The sequence below is a fragment of the Crocuta crocuta genome, unplaced genomic scaffold (assembly GCF_008692635.1).
Source record: "Crocuta crocuta isolate KB4526 unplaced genomic scaffold, BGI_CrCroc_1.0 scaffold138, whole genome shotgun sequence".
NCBI lineage: Eukaryota > Metazoa > Chordata > Mammalia > Carnivora > Hyaenidae > Crocuta > Crocuta crocuta.
Window position 1 is genome coordinate 2,394,290 of NW_027532585.1, and position 13,041 is coordinate 2,407,330.

At 39.1% G+C, this 13,041-nt stretch overlaps 1 protein-coding gene across 2 annotated transcripts in view; it reads right to left on the reverse strand.

Annotated features, from left to right (window-relative positions):
- Positions 1-13,041, reverse strand: part of INPP5F (inositol polyphosphate-5-phosphatase F) — a 63,100-nt gene that overhangs the window by 45,290 nt on the left and 4,769 nt on the right. The gene's annotated exons all lie outside the window — the stretch shown is intronic.

A 13,041-nucleotide genomic window follows, 5' to 3' on the forward strand; every position in this document is an offset into this window, starting at 1 on the left:
AGAAGATACGAGAAAATACACATACACTGCTCAGTTACACACAAAAATAAAAGAGAGAAGTTAGAAATTAATGAGACTGGTTACCCACAGAGAGGAGTAGTATGCAGAAATGGGAGAGAGACAAGGGATCAGGGGAAATGATAGTTCTCTGAGTTCTCTTGCATAGTTCTGACTCTTAGGACCATGGTGATGTTTCACATCTCCTCAAAAATAAAGAAATAGTTGCTTTCAATCAGAAGTGGGGAGGAGGCGAAAAATGATATGTAAACAGCAACTTAACTCTAATACAAATGGAAAATGTAACCACACGGTTAGACAAAAGTCACCTAAATAACTCTGGAAAACAGTATTTTTTTTAAAAGGATAAAGACAATAAGAACTGTATATCACACTGTACTCTGGTTAGTGAATCTGTTGGAAGGGCATAAGTTAGTGACTCCAAAACCACTTCATGTGCACACTAGGCGAGTGAGCAAATAATATATTGAGGAGAATGGGTGGGGTGAGGGGAGGGAGATGGTAAAACAAACTAAAGGAATCTTTAATAAGTACAAGAAAGAAGGAAAGAAAACACCCAGGGGCCCAACAGTGATCTTTCCAATCCAAATTTTTATTTCTCACAAACGATTTTTAATTAAATGAGAAACAGTCTATGAAAGACAGCATGCAAATGCAATTTTTCAGTTCATGAGGTTACAGACACCCTTAAAAAAAGTAATACCTAATTAGCACCAAAAATAAAAATAATCGTGTTTCAGTAATTTCTTGTGGAAAACCAACATGATGGATATATATTCACCATATACAAAATGTTCTTAAAAGAGATATATTGTATTTCAATTTCCCCCAAATATCAGTCAACTCTCATTCTAGGAACTGTGCTTTGAAGATGTACATAAGGCATCTCATAGATACAAGAGTTTGGAAGAGTTTTATAATTCTTTATAAAGTAGGGTGGAAATTTACTCCGAAGTGTCAAGGCATTTACAGGCCATTTCATTATTCATTATCATTAAACGTTAACCAAGGACCTACCACGGGCTAGGGAGTATTTCAGGCATGGATCAAGGTTATCAAGCATCTATCGTATAATAAAACTAACACGTAATAAATAAAGCACATAACACTTGTTCTTCAGAAGGATAGGAGTTAGTAACGAAGAATATACTGTTGAATGTCAACACGTTTTGTTGAATAAAACAAAATCCTTACTATAGGATTCCTAACGTCACAGGAATCATTTGTATTAGAGTGCTGGCAAACAGCCAACACTAGGAATCCTTTCCCTAGTTTATGCCTTCTAGCTGGAGTTTACTTTGGATACATTTCATATTAACATTGCAAATTACGGTTTTAATAAATCACAGCAATGAAAAACACAATATGCATAATCAAATGTAATAAATACCTTTCCAGTAAACCAGCTAATGGCATAATGCCAAAATATAAAAATATTAACCTTCGAACAAAGGTTTTACTCCATGCATGAACTCACTTGGGAAACCAAAATGCATCATTTTTTTTCATAAAAAATACTGATCCTGCCAATACTGAAATACAACTTCCAATGTCAAATACATTTTAAAGTAAGATATGCATACAGAAATGGCCTGTAAAATAAAATATGCATACTTTTATAGTTAGCTAGTTCTACAGAAAAAAAATGTGGGGGAAAAAAGGTGCTCTTTAGAAATATATATATTATGTCCTGAAGTTTAATATATCTGGGGATTTGTGATAAAGATTAAATCTGAAAAAATAGAATGTAAATTATCAAACAACAGAGAAAATCTATAAATATCAGCCTTCCCTTTTCAGGGAGGCTTTATTGGGCTGGACTATGAGGTCAGAACTCAAACTTGAATTTTAGCTGACCACTTATTTACCGGGTACTTAGCACAATACTCAGTTGACTTCTTGGTTTTCTTATCTGCAGAACGGGATAAAACTGACTGCTACAGAGAATAGCTATGAGGAGTAAATAATCTTTATAATTCATGTTATTGTTACTCAGAGCTAACATTTACTAGATAGCAAAACATACTATAAAGCAGGTAAATAAAACAAAGGGGTAGTGGTATAGGAATGATCAAATGAATACCAGAGAACAGAGCAGACATACACAGACCCATAGAATATGGGCACCTGATGCCCATGTATGATGCCATACATGATGATAAAGAGGGAGAGAGCACCTAGGTCACTGAACGATGCTGAAACAGATACCAAAGCACTGGTGGATACAGTGTATCTGGAATCTGCTTTGAAGTCATTTAGCAGCTAGAAGTGTGGGAACCATGGATTTAAAAAAGTCTTTTTTTAGGGTTGACTTCCAATGGATCTCCGAACCTCATTGGGTTAAATGGTCTCTTAAGTCTTTTAATCTCCTCTTTTCAGTCTCACAATTTGATCAAAAAGAAAACATAAGGGGTGCCTGGATGGCTCAGTAAATTGGCATCAGAGTCTTGATTTCTGCTCAGGTCATGATCTCACAGTTCTTGACATCGAGCCCCGCATTGGGCTCCATGCTGACAGTGCAGAGCCTGCTTGGGATTCTCCCTCTCCCTCTCTCTCCCCTCATCCCCTGCTCACACTCGTTCTCAAAATAAATAAGTAAATAACCTTAAAAAAGAACTTTAATACAAATTTTTAAAAAAGAAAACATGAAAAGTAAAATTAATAGGGGAATAGATTTCTACTAGTTATAATCTAAGCAAATTGGGATGACAAAGATGTTTTGGAATTAATGGTAATAATTATACAACCCTGAAAATGTATTAAAAACCGCTGAATTGTACACTTTTAGAGGGGTGAATTTTATGGCATGTGGATTACATCTCAATTTAAAAAATATTTTTTATTTTAAAAAAGCTTTAATGTTTATTTTGAGAGGAAGAGAGAGCAAGCAGAGGAGAGAGGGAGAGGGGGGCAGAGAGAGAGAGAGGGAGAAAGAGAGAGAGAGAGAGAGAAAATCCCAGGTAGGCTCTACACTATCAGCACAGAGCCCAATGCAGGGCTCAAAATCATGAACCGTGAGATCATGACCTGAGAAGAAATCAAGAGTCAGATGCTTAACTGACCGAGCCACCCAGGCACCCCCTCAGTTTATTCTGATTCATGAAACGCATAGACTTCCTATGAANTAGAAATAAATAAAACATTAAAAATAAAAAATTAAAAAAAAAAAAAAGAACTTGTTAGGAGTCTTACCTAGCAAAGCAGAGAATAAAAAACTAAAAAGTGTATTTTCTGCCAAAGACCACGGTAAAGCTAGGACAGCCTATTAATTCTTGAATTACATCAACATTACTCCAAACAGCTACCTTTTTTCACTAGTGTTCAAACAAACGAAACAAAACACCCAATTAAAATGATCACAATGGAAAGAAAATGAAAATTTTGAATTGGACACGGAGATCTCTCCTCCAGGCAAAACCACCGACTCTAGAAAACAAAGCAAAACAAAAACCTCATGGGAAATAATAGCAAACTTTATTTCTGTAATTATTTTGCTTTAGTTGAAAGAGCACATAATAACTCTGTAAGCCTGGAAAGTCTGGGAAGAAGGAACATGTTAGTTACAGGGTTAAATGATGCAAATATAGGTTTTATAGTTTAAGACAAGAAAAAAGAAGGAGCATCCAGTCCAAGATTTGACAGTCCTAGTATGCATCAGGCATAATTCTGTAACTAAATTTTTAAAAGCACCAAGGCAGGCTATTGTATTAATTTATATCATCTACCAGAAAAAAAGTGTGGCTCAGTGAAAGCCCTACGCTGAGATATGGAGGCAACTCAGGCTCGCAAGGTCCTTTGGCATAAAGATACTCGTTCACCTTTTTTAACGGATTACAATGGGAGAAACAATTCATTTTGTAACCCTGGCTCCTCCAGGAAGAGACAGACAAGGATATCTGACTTCCCCAGCAAGATAAGAAAACTGATAAGGAAATGATTATCGTGAAAAGGATGACCAGTCAGGCAAGCTAAAACAATAGTACTGGAAAAGATTCAATTGCTCTATACAATAACTGACTCACTTAAAAGAGTAAAAACAGTTGCAGAATATTTTCATCAAAAAGTTTTTTTCATCCAATTTTAGAAAATGTTTTTAGACATACTCATGACCTTACCTCTGGGAAGTATTTCATCTACATGTTTCCTACCGACATAACGATACACATGTGATCCAACCATGAGTGTCCAGCAATCCATTTTTGTTGATGCTAATTTTCTAAAGAATACATGAACACATTCTTTTGCTTAAAAATGTAAATGTTGGGGCGCCTGGGTAGCTCAGTCAGTTAAGCGTCCAGCTTCAGTTCAGGTCATGATCTCCCGGTTTGTGAGTTCAAGCCCCGCATCAGGCTCTGTGCTAACAGCTCAGAGCCTAGAGCCTGCTTCAGATTCTGCCTCCCTCTCTGCCTCTTCCCCGCTCATGCGCTCTGTCTCTCTTCTTCAAAAGTAAACATTAAAAAAAAATGCAAATGTTAACGTATAGAACTATAGTTCCTTTTGACCATTATTCCCCATTCCATGGATATTCTTTAGATCAAATCCAAACCCATCAGAGAACAATTAATTACTATGCTTGGCATTAGTCCTTTTAATCTTACTTGAAAGCTTAAGATGACTTTAAAAAACCCTTTTTTTAACGTTAGTTTGCACCTCCATGCAAGTGGGGAAGGGGCAGAGAGAATCCCAAGCAAGTTGCACACTGCCAGCGCAGAGCCTAGTGAGGGGCTCAATCCCATGAACCATGAGATCATGGCCTGAACCGAAATTGAGAGTCAGACATGCCACCAACTGAGCCACCCAGGAGCCCCTTAATTTTAGTTTTCATATGAAACATTCAAATCTCTATCGATTTACCTAGAATTTTTCTTTGAGAATGAGCCACTGATGATAGTCAGTGTTGCTATTTTTTTTTTGTTTTTTTTAATGTTTGTTTATTTTTGAGAGAGAGAGAACAAGCCGGAGAGGGACAGAGAGAGAGGGAGGCACGAAATCCGAAGCAGGCTCTGAGCTGTCAGCATAGAGCCCAACATAGGGCCCAAACTCAACGGACCATGAGATCATGACCTGAGCCAAAGTCGGACGCTGAACCGACTGAGCCACCTTATTCTTTTTCTTTTTAATGCCACACGGCTTTATCTAAGTATTTCCAGAGTATTCAGTTCAGCTTTCATAGAAACAAGTCTTCCTTTTGCACTTAGAGTTGATGGGCTTAATATTTAATCACGTAATTACAATAATGAGCTTAATAGCTAGAAACAGATTTGGGAACAAACACAATCCATGATCCACCAGGAGAGAGAGGGCTTCCAACACAGTCCCCCATCAGCCACCAGCTTTCAGCCCTCGGAGCATCCAGTACCTCCACCAACAGGCCTTGCAGGGAGGCAGCGGGGGCGTTGGTTACCGTGGTAAATGCCTTAAGTGAGCTTCAACTAAAAGAGCTCCTGAAAGAAATGCACATGCAGTACATATTCATATGTGCCAGACAACTGAAGTGAATGGAATATTTGTGTGAAAAAGAGTTTGCTTTTCCTATTTTCTTCCAGCTCACCTTTTCCAGAGACTGGTTCTAATTTGAACTGGTTCAGTAGGATAGGATTTTTTGTTAAGACTTTATGTATGTATGTATGTATGTATGTATGTATGTATGTATGTAAGAGAGAGAGCAAGAGCGTGCATTTCGTAGCATACAAACATAATTTATCTTGTAGGTTCTATTTTCACTGGTCTTTTGGACACTTTCTACTTTCTCTGTATCTCTCTACAACCATTGATGTTATGACCAAAGGCAAAAATAAAAAGAGACGTCTGCTGTTGACTCTCACACATTTACTTCCTTTAGATTGCCCCCAGAAGAAGAGACTATATTCCTGGGGACAAAGCAGGCCCTGCACCTCTCCTGGGTCCACTTCTCAGAGAAGGTGGGAAATGATGAAGCAATGAGCACCTGCTGTCTTAACACAGTCCAGTGTAAACAAAGGGCACAGTAGAGTCCGTAACTATGTCCACATGAAAATAAATACTAACCCAAAGACAGGTGGAGACTATATACTCCAAAGTTGTTTGTCACAGAATATTTGAATACAAGCATTTAAATTCTTGAAGGGCTTCTACAGACGATGCCTCAGGGAGGGTCTGCGTTCCCACCACATATACGGGAAGATGGAGACACATTGGTAAAGAAGGAAAATGAGAATCCGGAAAGGAGATTACAGTTGGCTCACCCTTTTTCTCTTCTGTGTCAAACTGACATCAAGAATACTTTTATGTTTCTCTGTCATTTCAAATTGACAGTCTGAACCAATTTAACTTAAATGACTCACTGCTCTTTGTAGAGTTTGAAGTTAGGTTTAGGTGCGTACCAATTTAAAATGATTATACCTTTCTGGTGATTCAAACCTTCTGTTATTATTGAGATGTAGATCATTCCATGCCTCTTGCCTTAAAGTCGGCTTTGATATTAGTATATTACGCATCCATTTTCAGTAGGTTAGCATTTGCACAATTTTTTCTATCATTTTACTTTCAGCCATTCTGTATACATATACCTAAGGTGCTTATCTTGGGAGCAGCTTGTATATAGATCTGGCTATTCTTCTAGTATGAAAACTTCGGGCTTTAATGGAGTATTAAATCCATTCATATGTAATTATTGATACATTTAGAAACCTACCATCTCTTTTTGGTCCTACCTGTTCTATATACTTGCCTTTGGGGGGATTTTTTAAATTACTGTTATTCTATTTCCCCCTTTATTCACATTTTATAATCTTTTATTATTTTGTTAGTGGTTGTATTTTTTTAATTTTTTAAATGTTTTTATTTCTAAGAGAGAGAGAGAGGCGCAGCGTGAGCAGGGGAGGTCAGAGAGAGAGGGAGACACAGAATCTGAAGCATGCTCCAAGCTCTGAGCTAGCGTTCAGCCACAGAGCCTGACACGGGGCTCGAACCTTGAGATCATGACCTGAGCCGAAGTTGGACATTTAACTGACTGAGCCACCCAGGCGCTCGTTAGTGGTTGTATTATAGGGGATGAGAACATGAACCCTGACCTACAAAAGCTTTTTTTTTTTTTTTTAACCAGTTTTACCAGTTCCTGGACAAGGAAAGGAGGACCTTAGAACACCAACCCCTTCCCACACTGTATCGCTTCTATGGTGTAGTTTAATTCTTTTTTTAAAAACTTTTTTTTACTGTTTTTTATTTATTTTTGAGAGCGAGAGAGACAGTATGAGAAGGGGAGGGTCAGAGAGAAAAGGAAACACAGACTCTGACACAGGCTCCAGGCTCTGAGCTAGCTGTCAGCACAGAGCCCGATATGGGGCTCGAACCCACGAACCTGAGCCGAAGCCAGATGCTTAACCAACTGAGCCACACAGGCACCCTGTTATGTATTTTAATTCTATTTTAAGCTCCATATAAAGCCAAATTCCTTTAAATCTGCCAGCATATTGACATTTTCTGTAGACAGAGGGATAGGGATCCCTTCCCACATTTCCACACTCCCATCTAGAGTCATTTACCTTTCGCCTGAAGAACTCTCCCTTAGTCTTTCTTTTTAGCAGATCCCGCTGGTGACAAATTCTCTCAGTTTTAGTTTGTCTCAAAAGGTCTTTATTTTCCTTAACTTTTGAAGGTACAGAATTCTAGACAGGCACCATTGTTTCTATCAATGCTCTCTGCATGCCTTTGAATTTCATGTGTACTTTTCCTCTGTATGCTTTCAGGGTGTTTTCTTGGTCTGTAGTTTTCATCAGTTTCATTTTGTGGTGCCAAAGTGTGGTTTTCTTTATACTTTTCCCCTGTGGTTCAAAGTACTTCTTAAAGCTGTGACTTGTATTCATAATTGGTTTTGGAAAATTCTTGGCTATTATCTCTTCAAACACTGCTAGTCTGTTGCTGTTAGAAACCGAATCTGACTAGGTTCTCTCGATCTCATTTTTTTTTAATGTATGAAGTCTCTTCAAATGAGCCATTATATATTAACATACTATACATTATAAGAGAATCTAATAATTGGTGTATCTTAATTGCTTATCTCAGGATAAATTATATTCCAATGTGAAGGATCCTGTTTTGGTTTTTTTTTTTTTTAACACAAATCTTTGGTAGGAATTTAAATTCAGTCTAGTGTGTGCATAAAACCTACTTCACTGATACCCACTGCATAAGCTATTAATTGTCCAGTTAGTAATTTTATGTGAATATGAGTACGTCTATAGAGTAGGCTTTATGCAAATTTATAAATGAATTTAAATTTTTAAAGATATGAATTCATAGTATATTTAATGTTTTAGTCTATATTTAAAGCCATTTCTTTTTTTTTTTTTTTACCTACATTAACAGAAATGCTCCCCACCCCACCCCCATTAGAAAGAGATCACTACACATCCCTGAATATATTTTAGGGAGCATCGTACACTGAGTAAATGGAATTACAAATAATATTGCCACTATACCAGCACCGTTACTTTCAGTCAGGGACCTACTAGCTAAAAGTACACCATATTGGCCTTCTAATTCTCTCACCAACTCAAAAGCCAATTATTAATTTGTTCACCTTCCATACATAGTAGTTACTCAATGTCTCCTGACTGGCTGCTCTGTTGACTAGTAAAGGTTCCTCAAGTCTGGGTTTATAGAAAATTGACAATGACTCACAAAGAGAGCATCTAGGGCAAGAGGCACTTTTAATAGGCACCATTTCAAAAATACCAAATGGTGGAATCAGAAACATATTCAGGTTAGCTTATGATGCTTAGGATGAATTTAGGTCCCTAATAATGACCTGCCATAAAATGAAACAATCTCTGATACTGCATAAAAATATAAAATCTTTTCCGTCTGTAATAGTTTTAGAAAACTAGAAAAGTCAAACTTATAAAGTATCATTGGGCAAAATGAATTTATATAGAAAAATACCTTAAAGTGTGAAGATGTATTCTCATATGTTCATTGAAAAGTTTAATGTATTGCATATTTTCCTACCTATTGGGTATAACAAATACATGAAGTATAACTGGGATTTTTATTCATGATGCAGGTTTGCCAGTGTGAAGATAAACTACTGGTTGAGAGGGGCACAGGCATGCTTCAGGGCTGGACGCAACTGGCCCCTACAAGAGGGGACCCCAAACCCATAAGCTCTAGCAAACCTGAAAATCAAGTCAATTCAATCAATCAATAGCCTTCACTTTCTGCTCTGGATGGCTGATACTGGCCCACATCTAAGTAAATGACAACTTACTGTATTTATCAAGAATCTCTTTTCTTAAACAATCATGCCTGGCAATAATTTGACAATAATCACTTCAGAATGTTCAATAGATAAAAATATTCAAAAAGAATATAAAGAGGGGAATAAATACAGAAAGCACCTTAATAGGTGGTCCGTACATACAGTCACTCTTACTGTAACAATCCTTTCCTTTTTCCAAAGCTAAAAATTTTAATATCACTGCCACATGAATCACTGAGACAAACTGGAGTTTAAGAACAAATGGCTGGGGTGCCTGAGTGGTTCAATAGGTTAAGTGTCCGACTTCGGCTCAGGTCATGATCTTGGGCAGTTTGGGAGTTTGAGCCCCGCATCAGGCTCTGAGCTGTCTGAGCTGACAGCTCAGAGCCTGGAGCCTGCTTTGGATTCTGTGTCTCCTCTCTCTGCCCCTCCCCTGCTCATATTCTGTCTCTGTCTCTTAAAAAAAAATAATAAATACTTAAAAAAAAAAAAAAGAGAGAGAGAGAGAGGGGTGCCTGGGTGGCTCAGTCAGTTGAGCATCCGACCTCAGCCCAGGTCATGATCTCGCAGTCCGTGAGTTCGGGCCCTGAGTCAGGCTCTGTGCTGACAGCTAAGAGCCTGGAGCCTGCTTCAGATTCTGTGTCTCCCTCTCTTTCTGCCCCTCCCCCACTAACACACTGTCTCTCTCTCTCTCTCTCAAAAATGAATAAATGTTAAAAAAAAAATTAAAAAAAAAAAAAAGAACAAATGGCTTCTAACCAGAAAATGGAATGGAAGGGGGCACTTGAGTGGCTCAGTCATGAGCATCTGACCCTTGATTTCAGCTCAGGTCACAATCTCATGGTTCATGGGATCTAGCCCCCTATCAGGCTTTGTGCTGACAGTGTGGATGGAGCCTACTTGGGATTCTCTCCTTCTCTCTCGCTGCCCCTCCTTCGCATGCTCTCTCTTGCTCTCTCAAAACAAATAAACTTAAAAAAACAGAAAATGGAATGGTAGTGGAATAGCATAAGAGGCAAGCTGACCCATCTCCAAAGAATCTCCCTGCCTGAAAATATGAAAATCTGCCAATTAGAGACGTGCTCGGAAACAAGAAGCTTGCTTATCTGACAACCATTGGGAAGGCTCAAAACTGTGGGTCACATTTGTGTGTTCAGTTCATGCTGCCAGGGTGGTAAAACCATCCACACCAAGGAGACCAGAGCTCAGGTCGGGGACAAGGGAGGTGATGGAAGATTCTGAAGTGTAAAGTGATGGAAGAGGCTAAGGGAACAAAGAGAGGACGTAAGGGCCATTCAGTGTCCCTGTGCTTGGGGAGAGAGCAAAAGGAAGAGGAGGTAAGGAGAAAAGAGTAAGAAGATGTCAGAGAAAGGAATCTCCCGCCACATAGCTGCCTGCTTCCCAGACCCAAATCCAGGCACAGAATAGGTTCCCTAAACTACAATTACAGAGTCTTTTAAGGGTTAACCAGGAACATAGTCACCAATGAAAATTTTACCTCCAAAATAATAATTCTAAGACCCTCATGAATAACAAAGTGAATATAAGATGACTACATTTGAATTACATTTTTAAGTCATTCCATTTGGGTAGAAATGTTAGGTCACAAATAATACTTCCTTAGATTACTTCCTTCAAATCAACTTTAGTACATGAAAAAAAAAATCAACAGTAACCTCAAAAGAGAGGGATTTACTTTTTTAATTAAGATAAAATCAGAAGGAATAACAACAGTGTACATCAAAAGCTCCCTTCCAACTTAAATGTTTTTAATGGCTTCACTGAGATAATTTACATACCATGAAATTCCGCCATTGTACAATGATTTTAATAAATGTATGGAGCTGTACAACCCTTATCCCATGTTTTTACAAGTTTTTTATAACGTGAATTGTCAGTAGACAATAAAACAATCTACTTCTCCCACAATGCAAATGGCCATCGACAATTACACACGTATTTAAACATAAGAAGCAATATCGAAAAGGCGTGCCCCAAGAGCCAGGCCCCTGGTGGAGGGCGGAGGCCAAGAGCACTGCGAGGCTCTGCCAGGCTTTTCTTTCTTCCCTCTGGGTCCCTTGACAGCTGGGGTTTTCCAATGGCTTTTCAGGAAAGTACTGAAGCAAGGCTAGTGACACTCCACTCATTCATCACTGAAGTGTAGCAAAGATTTCATGTCATCAGTGTCCTAGCCAAGTCTCTGCAGCAGACTAAAATCACACTTTTCAAACCATATGCAGAATACATTTTACCATTTTAATGATGGGGACATCTTCACCACTTCAACAGCAGAGAAGGAGCAGATGGCCAGCATACTTTTAATGAATGAAAGCTACCACGGTGAGCCGCGTCTCTGCCTGTCCAATACTCCCGAGTAGTAATTCGCTCAATTACTACTACGCCAAGAGCCTCTATTGCCAAATCAATCAAGATTCCATACTGTTTTCACGCCATTTCTGAAAATATCATGGAATATATACTTTTCTTTTTATATTCAGATACTTTTTACCCTGAGCTTAACTTCTTCTCTATCTTCAAAATAGATTCTGATTTAAAGAATAGATTCTGATTTTGTGATCCAGTTAAAGCCTCCAGCCTAACGCAACCTCTTCACAGAGAGCTCCGTGAAGACGCAGCTATCTCCCCAGCATCAAACAGAAAACGGGAAACATCAATCATGTAGGCCTTTCGCACAGCTGCTGATTCTGCCAAGAGCCATCTCTCCTCTCACGCTGCGCCCTTACCCTGGCCTTGTCCAGATTATCTCATTTTTCAGGCCTTGCCTCCAATGTCAAGTCCTCAGGACTGCCTTCCATCCGGGACCCGCACCCACCAGTCAGGCCCCTCTGCCACATGCTTTACAACATCCCCCTCTATTCCAGAAGCTGAAGTCTAGCGAGCATACAGTGTGATTGGGTAATTAACATCTAGCTCCTGGATCCAATCTCACACTCCTGGAAGCTTCGAGTTTTGTTCACCCTGAAGTCCGCAACATTGAGTGCAGACCTTGACGTGCAGTAGGCACTCTCAGAATATTTGCTACAGTAGTAGTTGCTGAATATTTATGAGTAGCCCTGCTGTAAGGGACACAGCAGTGAGCACAAGAGAAACAGCTCCTGTCTTCCTGGAGTTCATCCTTGGGGATGCGGTGAGAGGGGGCCACAAAAAAGGGAAACAAAAGATTCTTATCATGCCTGTAATTACACATTAATCTATCACTCTTATGTCCTCCTAGACCCTACAATGGATTAAAAATGTTGATGTTTCATGGAGCTTTTCTTTCATGTATTTACCATGTTACACGCCCCTTCTATTTTCTGTTCCTCAAATTGGTAAACCCCACTGATCAAACCAAAGTCAGGTACATTCAAGTTGTCAGAGACAGATTTCATTACACCCTAGCGGAAAGTCCACCTGCCTGCAAATGTGTGGGGAAGAGGCCTTCCTCATAATGTGACCCTGTTTTACAGACAAGGTCTTAAAGAAGTAATTAGGTTAAAATGAGGTGATTAGCGGGGGCGCCTGGGTGGCTTAGTCGGTTAAGCGTCCGACTTTCGCTTAGGTCATGATCTCGCGGTTCGTGGGTTCGAGCCCCGCGTCGGGCTCTGTGCTAACTGCCAGCCTAGAGCCTGGAGCCTGTTTCAGAGTCTGTGACTCCCTCTCTCTCTGACCCTCCCCTTCTCACGCTGTCTCTCTCTCTCTCCTAGAAATAAAACATTAAAAAAAAATAAAAATAAATAAAAATTAAAAAAAAAAATGAGGTGATTAGGGTGGGTCCTAAACCA